Genomic DNA, 12,376 nt, shown 5'->3' on the forward strand with positions numbered 1-12,376 from the left:
AGGAAACTATATCTATACTGAATGAACATGTACATATTTCTTTTCTTGTCACTATTCCCTAAACAATATCGTATAACAAATATTTATATAGCATTTATGCTATAGTAGGTATTATAAGTAATCGAGATTATTTAAAGCACACAGAAGGATGTGAATATATTCTGCAAATACTACAACATTTTATATAAGGGACTTGAGTTTCCTCAGATTTTGGTATCCAACAGGGATTCTGGGATCAATCCCTGCAGATATGGAGGAATGACTAGAGGTGTATTACAAGTATATTTTGGGCTTTCTCTGGGATCTTTAAACTTTAACAAGGCACAGAATTGAGCCAGAACTTCACTGTCACTTTGAACGCTAACTTGTTAGCAGAATGGTGTAAAAACTAATCTAGCACAACCAATTGTTATGAATATCATGATTATCCTATTTAGACTGAAAGATGCTATAGAAAAAGCAAAACATCAGTATTAGATTTTATTTATTTTTTGACTCGTGTCATTAGAGAATGGACGTTTCAAACAAAGTCTTATCTGATATTATTATGGAAGAATCTTACACTAAACAATACTAAAACACCTTTAGAGATAGAGGGGATTGGTTGACTGTGAAGCATAGTAGACTTCTGGGTACCAAAAATCTTAATGGAGATAACTCACTTGTCCATGATGAAAGCAGGTCAATGACAAAAATGATGGGCTGTTTGGGGAATAAAGAAAGCTATAAATACTCCTTGGAATTTCAAATGGGCTGAGGTGACCTAGCATTGCCATGACAGAGGGTACTTGAAAGTCTGATGTCTTCTTGCTGTCAGTCAAAATCAAGAGGTAGGGCAGGGTGGCCAGTGGCACAGGCCTGTAATCCCAGCAACTCAGGAGGCTGAGGCAGAAGGATCACAAGTTCAAAGCCAGTCTCAGCAACTTAGCGAGGTCCTTAAGCAACTACTCAGTGAGACCCTGTTTCTAAATAAAATACAAAAAAGGGCTGAGAATGTGGCTCAGTACTTAAGTGCCCTTGGGTTCAATCCCCAGTACAAAACAAAACAAAAAAAACAAACAAGCAAAAAAAAAAAAAAAAATCAAGAAGAGGACCTGGGTGGGACTTTCTGGTAACTCCTGTGAGATCCCCAATAAAGCTGAACTGCAGTTTTATTGTCCCTCTTCTCTCTGACAGAAACCACTCTATCTCTTGAGAGTGTCCCTTTGCCCTTTCCTATCCCTTCAATATACTCGTTTCTGTTACTCTAAATGATATATCTGAAATCTTTCTGACTTGATCACAAGACTTGGGGCTTGAAGGGTGCTTTCACACTGCCTCAGTTTCCTAGAAGGCCCCAGCTTTATAACACAAGTACCTATGCAACTTCAGTATATGATAAAGATGACATTTCAAATCATTGAGGCAAATATAGACTTTTTCATAAAAGTGCTCAGGAAGAATGGTTAACCATTTTGTGAGGAAAGAGTTAAAATAGTAGATTTAGTTAATTACTCTTTTCCTCATTCAGGGAACTTAGAACTATGATTTACCTTTGGTCAACCTCTGGCAATACGGCCTTTAACAATTTTTTTAATGTCAGTAATTGATGATTTTCTTGTGTACACCTGGAGCAACAGACCATGCTGTGCCAGCCTGTCAAATTGCTTTGTACAAACATCAAGATTTATGATGTGCATGCACCTGGTTTTGTGTTGAAGACTTGAGTTTTGGTTGCTATGGCTGGTTGTGTAGCAGGATATGTCTCCCATGTGACTAGGCCCGCATAAAATTCTGAGACCCTAGAACTCAAACTTACCACATATGCCCCTATGATTGGCTGCTAGAAAGAAAGCATGTCCTGTGTGGCTCTGGATAAGAAAGACACAGAAGCTATATCTGTCCCTCTGGACTCTGCCAGTATATTCTCTGCTGCTTTTGTTTTGTATCCATTGCTGTAATAAACCTCTTGGTGGGGTATAACCTGCTACTGAGTCTTGTGAGTAATTTTAGTGAATTGCTAAATTTGAGGTGGTGTGGACTTTCTGAAATACTTTTGCAAAAGATAAAGTTAGAGCCATAACTCTTATCATATGCAAAATTAAAGCTGAAATTGATTAGATTTTTTTTTTTTTTTTTTTTTTTGCAGTGCTGGGGATTGAACCCGGGGCCTTGTGCTTGCAAGGCAAGCACTCTACCAACTGAGCTATCTCCCCAGCCCTGATTAGAAATTTAATTCTAAAAAAATAAACCTTATAGGCTCTAGAAGAAAACATGGGTAAAGGTCTCTTTAACATGGTTGAAAGGAAAGACAGTCTATCTATGATTCTAAATCCAGATGCAATAAAAAATTAATACATTTGATTTCATAAAAAACAGGACAAAAAATATAAACAATATCAAAAGACAATGAAAAAACTGTGAGAAAAAAAATTGCAACATCCATCTCTGATAAAGGGTTCCACTGCATATAGCTCTTCATTAATATATAAATTTAATGGAGAGGGAGAGGGAGAGGAAGAGGGAGATAAACCCTCTCAGGGTGTACCCCCAGTGATCTCCCTCCTCCAACTAGGCCCCGCCTCCTAGTTTCCACCACATCCCAATAGTCTATCCAATTATGAACCCATCAATGTATTAGTCCACTGATGAAATCAGAGTTTTTATGACTCAATAACTTCCTAAGTGTTATTGAATATTCTCTAAATGCTGCTGCATTGGGGACCAAGTTTTTAGCACATGAGCATGTGGGGGATTTTCCAGATCCAACTATAACAAAGCAACTGTTATAAAAATGCTCTACAAAATAAAGTATAACACTCTTGAAACAAACTGAAATATAGAAAAATCTCACAGAAAAGTAGAAGATGTTTAAAAAAATAGAAATTTAGAATTGAAAATAACAATAACAGAAAATTTTTAAAAATCACTGAATGGGGGCTTTCTCTTTCTGGGAAGATGGAATAGAAATACTTTTCCCTATTCTTACCACTAACTACAACTAAAACCTGGATATTATGTACGAAATGGATGTAAGAAGACTCTAAAAAATGGAAAGAAAATGACAGATGGCTAAAAGCTAATATGACAAGAATAGCACAGTACTGAGTTACCCAAATTTGCTTCCCCCCCCCATATATCAGACTTTGAGCTGAAGAAGTTAGTGACCCACCAATTCCTTGGGACACAAACAAAAAACAAAATAAAACAAAAAACCAAACCCAGCCTGTTCTGTTTAGCCAAACAATCAAGAAAGGAAGACCCTACTAAGATGGAAATTTCAGATGATAATCATTCTACTCCAAACACTGCAGAAAAAAAGTGTGGCTCTCAACCTCATTCCCATCAGTAAAGACTAAGCAGGAAACCTATACTTCTGTCCTCATGGGATTGTTATGTGGTGCCTGCCACTTCTGCCAGAATAGTGTCAGAGACCAAAAGGGGAGTTGGAACTTGTATCTCCAATAGCCAATAACAAGTGTCCTGACTCACGGTCAGTGGAGACCACACAAGGAGATGGAACTCCCAATCTCAGTCATCTGTAGCAAGTTACTATTGAAATTGGTGGAAGTCAAGTAGAAAATGTGGACTTTTATTTACCACAGTCTATGATGAGGCAGTGGCCTCCCTCCTTCTGCTTGCCCTGATGGAATGATATCCAAAGAAAGAGAGCTAAATACTAAATTAATAAGCTCCAGATTTCATGACACAATATGGAAATGTCCAGGTTTACATAAAAAAAATCATTTGTCATACTGAGAACCAGGATTATCTCAAATGAAAAAAAAAAAAAGACAATAGATGCCAACACAGATGACAGAAATGTTAGAACTTTGACAACATTTTTAAGCAACCATGATAAAAATGCTTCAACAAGTAATTATGAATACACATGAAGCTGCTGGGAGTGGTAGCACATACCTGTAATCCCCGTGACTCAGGGGACTGAGGCAAGAGTTCTCATGTTCAAGGCCAGCCTCGGCAATTTATCAAGACCCTGCCTCAAGGGCGGGGTGCAGGGGCTGGGGTTGTGGCTCAGTGATAGAGCGATTACCTAGCATATGTGTGACACTGGGTTTGATTATCAGTCCTACATATAAATAAGTAAATAAAATAAAGGTCCATCAACAGCTAAAAAAAAAAAAAAAAGAGTTGGGTGCAGTGGCGCATGCCTGTAATCCCAGTAGTTCGGGGGTTGGGACAGGAGGATCATGAGCTCAAAGTCAGCCTCAGCTGTGGGCTTGTGGAAATAACAGACAAAGTCAGCCTCAGTAATTTAGTGAGGACCTAAGCAACTCAGTGAGAAGCTGTCTTTAAATAAAATTTTAAAAGGGGCTGGAAATGTGGTTTGTTGGTTAAACTCCCTTGAGCTCAATCTCTGGTACAAAGACAAAAACAAAAAAATCCTGTCTCAAAATAAGTAAAAAAGAGTTGGGGATGTAACTCAGTGATAGAGTACCTCCGGGCTGCCCAAACTGTAAAAATATAAAATAAAGATATACGTGAGCCAAATGAAAAAATAGAAAGCCTAAAGAAAGAAGATATAAAGAAGAGAAAAATACAATAATTGAAATAAATAGCTCAGTGAGTGGGTGCAAGAGCAGAATAGATAGCACAGAGGAAAGATTCAGTGAACGGGAAGACAAAATAATAGAAGAGAGTAGAAAAGAAACAAATTATAGACTAATATTCCTCAAGAACATCAATGTAAAGACCCTCAACAAAAGAAAAAAATGGAAAAGAATATCATATATTATTACATAATATCCAACAGGGTTATGCAAATCTCTTTTTTTTTTTTTTTTTTTTGAGTGCTGGGGATCGAACCCTGGGCCTTGTGCTTACAAGGCAAGCACTCTACCGACTGAGCTATCTCCCCAGCCCCACAAATCTTATCTAATATTAAAAGAGTAATTACTTTGTAAGGTATGGTGATGCACAACTGTAATTGAAGCTACTGGAGAGGTTGCGGCAGGAGGATCTAAAGTTCAAGACAACTTAGTGAGAACCTGTCTCAAAATAAGTTAAAAAAAAAAAGGGGAGGGGTGGTGCTGGGGATGTAGTTCAGTGATAGGGTACTTGTCTAGCATGTGCAAGGTCTTGTGTTAATCCCCAGCATTGAAAAAAAAAATTTAACTAACATAATCTATGATATTAAAAGACCAAAGATGTGCTCCTTGTGGTGGCATATATCTGAATCCCAGAGGCTGAGGTAGGAGGATTGCAAGTTTGAGGCCAACCTCAACAATTTAGCAAGACTCTGTCCAATATAAATATCAAAAAATAAAACAGGCTAGGGATGTAGTTTAGTGGTAGCCTAACAGTGGTCCACTTTATGCCTTGAATATATAGCCCTTGCTGCCCTGCTACTGTGACTTATTTTTAAAAGGATCTGTTTTATTTTTTCCTCTCTTACACTTCCTCCCTGATCTCTCCCCCTCCCTAATCTCAGAGGAAACAGGGTTACCTTTCTTTGCCATCCAAGGCAGAGTTTTCTGACCTTGAGCACACACCCACCACAGGAATGAAGTAATTCAGACTTTGGGGATGGCACCAGAGGATCTCAGAAATGACTGTCTACCAAATTAACAAGTGAATTACAACTACCAACAGAGAACTCATGGAATGTAGTCTTTGAATTTCCTTTTTAAAAGCCCTCTGTTCCCCCTTACGGGCAGAATCACAACCTCTGGATAGGCTAGGAGTCCCCTGTGTTTCTCCTTTGCTAGCAAAGCAATATTACTTCTTTTTCCTTTTTCTCAAAACTGCATTCTCTTTACTGGGTTGGCATCAGGAACAAGAACCAAGCTTTCGGAACAGTAGAGCATTGCCAGCTTCAATCCCCAGCACCACTAAAAAACAAACAAAACAAACAAACAACAACAAAAACCAAAGATGCAGGAAAAACATTTGACAACTTCAAACTCATCTATTCTTTTTTATTTTTTTAATTTTTTTATAGTTGTGGATGAACATCATGCCTTCATTTTTTTTGTTTGTTTGTTTACTTTTATGTGGTGCTAAGGACCGAACCCAGTGCCTCACACATTCTAGACAAGTGCTCTGCCCCTGAGCCACAGCTCCAGCCCGAATTCATCTATTATTATTATTATTTAATTTTTATTTTTTGGTATGAAGGATTGAACTCGGGGGCACTCGACCACTGAGCCACATCCCCAGTCCTATTTTGTATTTTATTTAGAGACAGGGTCTCACTGAGTTGCTTAGGGTCTTGCTAAATTGCTGAGGCTGGCTTTGAACTCTCCATCCTCCTGCCTCATCCTCCTGAGACGCTGGGAATTACAGGTGTGCACCACCAGGCCTGGTCAAACTCACCTATTCTTTTTTTTTTTTTTAATTCACTTTTTAATTAAACTAAATTAATTAATTTATTAAAAATTTTTTTATGCATGTATATAGAGTAATAATGTCCGCCTCAATCCACTGTCCTTCCCATCCGCACCCGCCCCACCCCTCCCCTTACTCCCCTCTGTACAATCCAAATTTCCTTCATTCTTCCCTACCCATCCCCCACTATGGATCAGCATTCGCTTAGCAGAGAAAACATTCGACCTTTGCAAACTCACTTATTCTTGATCAAATAGTCTCAAATGTCGGGGTGCAGTGGCACAGGACTGTAATTTCAGCAACTAGTGAGTCTGAGCCAATAGGATCGCAAGTTTGAGGACAGCCTCTGCAATTTAGTGAGGCCCTAGGCAACTTAGAACCTGTCTCAAAATTAGATAGATAGATAGATAAATAAATAAATAAATAAATAAATAAATAAATAATAAATAAACATGGGCTGGGTTTGTGGCTCAGTGGTAAAGTGCCCCTGCATTCCATTCCTAGTACAAAAGGCAGGGGTTTGAGGTGGGAAGTTAGGTGGAGAGTCTCAGAAAACCAGAATTAGAAAGGAATTTCCCTAATCTGCTAAAGGCATTGATGAAGATATCATTATACTTAATGTGATAAACATCTGACTTAAAGGTAAAACACAATGTTTTTTTCCTAAAATATTGAACAATTCAAGCATGTCTACTTTCATCTTACCACTCATATTCAACACATCAGGACTTCTTTTTAAAAAATATTTTTAGTTGTAGATGGACACAATGCCTTTATTTTATTCATTTTTATGTGGTGCTGAGGATTGAACCCAGTGCCTCATACGTGCAAACCCTCCACCACTGAGCTACATACAACCCCTGCCCCCTGGACTTCTAATCTTGCTTCTTTACAATTCATTCTGCTATAAACCCATAAATCTGCTATCCCCTTCTGTTATGGCTTGGATGTGAGGTGTCCCCCAAAAGCTCACATGTCGGACAATTTAAGAAGGTTCAGAGGAGAAATGATTGGGTTTTGAGAGTCTTAACCTAATCAGTGGATTAATTCCCTGATGGGATTAACTGAGTGGTAACTGGAAGCAGGTAGAGTGTGGCTGGAGGGAGTGGTTCATTTGGGGTGTGGCTATGGGGTACATATTTTGTACAGTTTCCCCTCTACCTCTCCCTCTCCCCCTCCCTCCCCCTCCGCTCCTTTCCAGATCACCATGATGTAAGCTGCTTCCCTCCACCACTCTCTCCCACCATGATGTTCAACCTCACCTTGAGCCCCAAGGAACGGAGCCAGCCTTCTATGGACTAAGACCTCAGAGCCCTCAAATAAACTTTCCTCCTTTACAGTTGTGCTGGTCGAGTCATTTAGTCACAGCAGCGAACAGCTGACTAAAACACCTTCCTTAGCTGAAAATGCTCCAGTGGCTTCATATCACCTTAGGAGAAGAGTGAGAACTCTTGAACAGGATAGACAATTTTTATTAGGACTTGACCCCAGTTTAATTCTGTTCTCCCTACTTATAGTTGGTGAATATGTTTCAGCCTCTCTCAGTCTTAGCCCTTTGCACCCCACCTTCCCAAGGAGTCCCCACTAGCACGGCAAACTTGTTTTATTTTAAAGGCAAAGACAGAGGTTTATTTAAGAAGGTGGACACACATTCAAGAGAGAGTATGGACTATCTCAAGAGTGAGAAGCTCTGCCTGGGGCTGGGGGTCCAATATTTATAGAAAGACTACATCAGGGACTGGACTGGAGGTGGATCTAGGGTAGAGCTGCACAATTTCACACCAGTTTTCCCTCCCTTGCGTATTTTCCTTATTTTACAAGGACATAGGCCAAGGACATGTTGCTCAAGATTTACAACTGTGCTTTCTGCATCCACAGCTTTTTGGCGTGTCCATTAAGATTTAGTATTTCTCTCTATCCTAAATTTCAATTTTACCCCCCTACACACACACACAAGACTTTGATCCCTTAATTTTAAGAGTTGTTGAGGGGTGAAGATCTGGCTTCTATGGCTTCCTCAGGCTGGCAAGGGGCGATGACCCTGCCGAATCAGGGATCAAAAGTCTCATCCTGACTGTTCTAAAGGAGATACACATTGGTCTCAATTGCAGGGATGGGTTGAAATTCTTGTTTTGCCATCCTCTTACTGTGGAATTGTTGTAATCTGGAAGATACAAACTTTATTTTTTTAATTTTTATTTTTTTAATTCATTTTTATTGTAAACAAATGGGAAGGTACAAACTTTATTAGATTAAAAAGACCAGGACTGAGCAGTAGGATCAGAAGCATAGTTACCAGAGGTCCTAACAGTGTTGAGTCCAGCAAGGTTAGGTAAGTAAGCACTAATAATCTTTATTTACCTGTACACATCTCAGAATCTAGATTTACTTTTTAAAAGAAAAAAATTTTTATAGTTGTAGATGGACAGAATTTATTTTATTTTTAATGTGGTGCTGAGAATGGAACCCAGTGCTTCGAACATGCTCAGCAAGCGCTTTTCTACTGAGCTACAGCCCAGTCCCTGGATTTACTTTTTGATCATGTCTGTCAGATCAGAAAAATTAACCTAGGGCAAACAGCATTTTAGCAGAGCCTCTTCTGATTATTATTATCAGACTCTATAGCATGGCAAACTTTTGAATACAGTATGTGCTCAGCAAATGTTGAATCTCAGTTTGGAACTAGACACAATCCTCCCCTTCCTCCCAGGGATTTAACCCAGGGGCATTTAACCACTGAATCATATCCCTAGCCCTTTTAATTTAGTATTTTTAAAATACCTTTTATTTTATTTCATTAATTAATTTATTTTTATGTGGTGCTAAGGATTGAACCTAGCGCCTCACCCAAGCACTCTATTGTCAAGTCACAACCCCAGCCCTCTATTTTGTATTTTGAAACAGGGCCTTACTAGGCTGCTTAGAGTCTCGCTAAATTGCTGAGGCTGGTTTTGAACTTGCCATTCTCCTGTTTCAGTCCCTGGAGTTGCTGGGATTACAGGTGTGTGTGAGAATGGCTGGTTTAGACACGATTCTTTTTTTTTTTTGTATCAGGGATTGAACCCAGGGTTGCTTAACCACTAAACCAATCCCCAGCCCTTTTCGTGTTTTATTTAGAGACAGGGTCTTGCTAAGTTGCTTAGGTCTTCACTAAGTTGCTGAGGCTGGCCTTGAATTTGTGATTCTTTTGCCCCAGCCTCCCAAATCACTGGGATTACAGGTATACACCACCAAGTCCAGCTCTTAAATACAGTCTTAAATATGTATCAGTCATGTGTTGGTGGCTGGCTCCCCTGTCACATCCAAACCTGCAGACGGCACAGAAATGGATAGATCTCAATGCTGTGAAAACCCAAGTGTGTGTGTGTATAACAGGTGAGAAGGCTACAGATAGGAGTCTGGGGAAAACATTTTTTTGTGTGTTTGTCTCTTCACCATCTTACTCTGGGAAGAGGAATGTCTAGGGTAGAGAGTGATTACAGGAAAGTTTCTGAAGCATGTGTGTGCATATGTGCACACAAGTGAGTCCTTGCGTTTCCATGTTTCCATGTATGTTGGTAAAAAGGGTGTGATGGAACGCAGGTGGTAACGCCAGAGGTTTAGCCAAGAAAGCTAATATCTCCTTGGCACTGTAAATTCATGGAGAAAAATTATAAGAGAAAGAAGGAAGTACAACTCCCATTAAAGGGAGAAAACAGAACTAGATGAAACAGAATTGCATCAAATGGAAAATAATTTAAATAAGATAATCCCTAGTCTCAGATAGAAGAGTTCATGTTGGTTGCATCAGAATCTAACCTCCTTGGCAAGGTTGATATTTTGGGCCATATAATTCTAGTCTGTGGCCGAGGTGCATATGGGGGCATACTTCCATGTGTTTTAGTATATTTAGCAGCTCCCGACTTCTACCTGCTCCATGCCAACAGTATGCTCCATCCTGAGTTGTGACAGCCAAAAATGTCTCTAGACATTGCCAAATGTCCATGAGGGGGAATAAAATCACTCTAATGGGTTACATGAAGCAGGAAAAATAAATCATGAAGAACCAAGTCAAAATACTGTGAAAAAATGTAAGAGTTGTACATAACTGAATAAATGGGTGATGGAGCAATATGGTTCTAGACCAAAAATACATTACTGTATTGAAAAATCAGGTAGAGGAACTCTCCAAGCAGGCAGTGGAAAATATGAAAGTAAACTGACCTTGCCCAGTAGCACTTGCTTATAATTCCAGTGATTTGGGAGACTGAGGCAGGAGGAGTCAGCCAGCCAGGGTAATTTATCAAGAAAATAAATAAAATGTAAAAAGGGCTGGGGTTGTAGTTCAGGGGCAGAGTGCTCCGGGTTCAATATCCAGTACCATAAAAAGAAAAGTCATCCGATCTCAAGGTTAGAACTATCAGTGTCAATATCTAAACAGTGAGAAAACTAGAAGAAGGGAAATAGAAGGGAAGAAGTATTGGTAGATAAGACTGCTAAATTTCCAGATTTAGGGGAAAAAAAATCTCAGGTTGAAGGGTGCATAAAGGACCAATAACAGCAGACAGGAAATAACTAATCTTAGATACTTAAGAATGAAACAAAAAAAATCAGAATAAGGGAAACATCAAGAAAGAGAAGCTCTCCTATGAAGGAATGGGATCCAGACTGATACCAGACTTCCAAGAAAAGAGGAGTATGGGAGTAAGGAGCCGAAAGGAAGGAAAAGAGAAAAATAAAAACATAAAAGTGGGTCTTGCAGGCATTCAATAAACATTCCTGTTTTGATGTAACACAAAAATCATGATACTTGGAGTAAGTAGCCTCAGATGAAGTCCCAACACAGATCTTTTGGAATTTTTTTTTTTTTTTTTTTTTTTTTTGTGCTCAGGGGTACTTGACCACTCAGTCCTATTTTGTATTTTATTTAGAGACAGGATCTCACTGAATTGCTTAGGGCCTTGCTAAATTGCTGAGGCTGGCTTTGAATTTGGGATTCTCCTGCCTCAGCCTCCAGAGGTGCTACTGGGATTATTGGGATTATAGACGTGTGCCTCTGGATCCAGTATCTGGGCTTCAGCAGTACAGATGGATCCAGTGTCCAGTACCTGAGTCACAAGATTAACGTATGTATCAAAATTTTGTTCACAATGGGATAAAACATCTTTCTAGTGAATAGTTAAGGAAGCACACCTGGGCCTGTAATTCATGGCATTTCCCACCTAAGCATTCAATTATCGATTTTTTTTTTCTTTTGGTACCAGGGATTGAACCCAAGAGTGCTTAACCATTTGAGCACATTCGCAGCCCATTATATTTTTTATTTTGAGACAGGGTCTCGCTAAGTTGCTTAGGGCCTTGCTAAACTGCTGAGGCTGGCTTTGAATTTGTGATTCTCCTGCCTCAGTCTCCGGAGCCTCTGGGATTACAGGCAGGTGCCACTGTGCCTGGCTACAAATTAATTTTAAGATAGTGAATAATGAATCAGAAAAATAACAGTTGAAAGATTTGGAGGAAAGGGATGAATTCTCCCTATCTCTTAAGAGTGTACAATCAGGGGGCTGGGGTAGAGCATGTGTGAGGAACTCGGTTAGATTCTCAGCACCACATATAAATAAGTAAAATAAAGGTCCATTGACAACTAAAATACACACACACACACACACACACACACATATATGAGTGTACAATCAGATTCAGATTCTCTCTCGGTCAGTGCTGTACAAATGTTAGCCAATTCTTGCTCATCTTTTTCCTCCCTGTTCTCTGTTTCATATTCTTACTTTAGATACCCAGTTGAATGAGATTATGTCAGTCTTGAGATTTCCCTGAACATTATGATTGGACTTACTTGATCAAATATTTACAGAACACCTTTAAAAATAAAATAAAAATAACCAATGGATATTTATTATATGCTGGGTATCACATACTAGACTATCTCATTAAATCCCCAGAGCAGTAGGTATTATCATCTTTATTTTAGAAACTGGGCACTTGGGTTATAGTGAATCAAGTAATTCTGCAGGTCAATAAGCCGGTAAGACCTCAAAATCAATAACATGAACAA

The sequence above is a fragment of the Sciurus carolinensis genome, chromosome 5, assembly GCF_902686445.1.
Source record: "Sciurus carolinensis chromosome 5, mSciCar1.2, whole genome shotgun sequence".
NCBI classification, from domain to species: domain Eukaryota; kingdom Metazoa; phylum Chordata; class Mammalia; order Rodentia; family Sciuridae; genus Sciurus; species Sciurus carolinensis.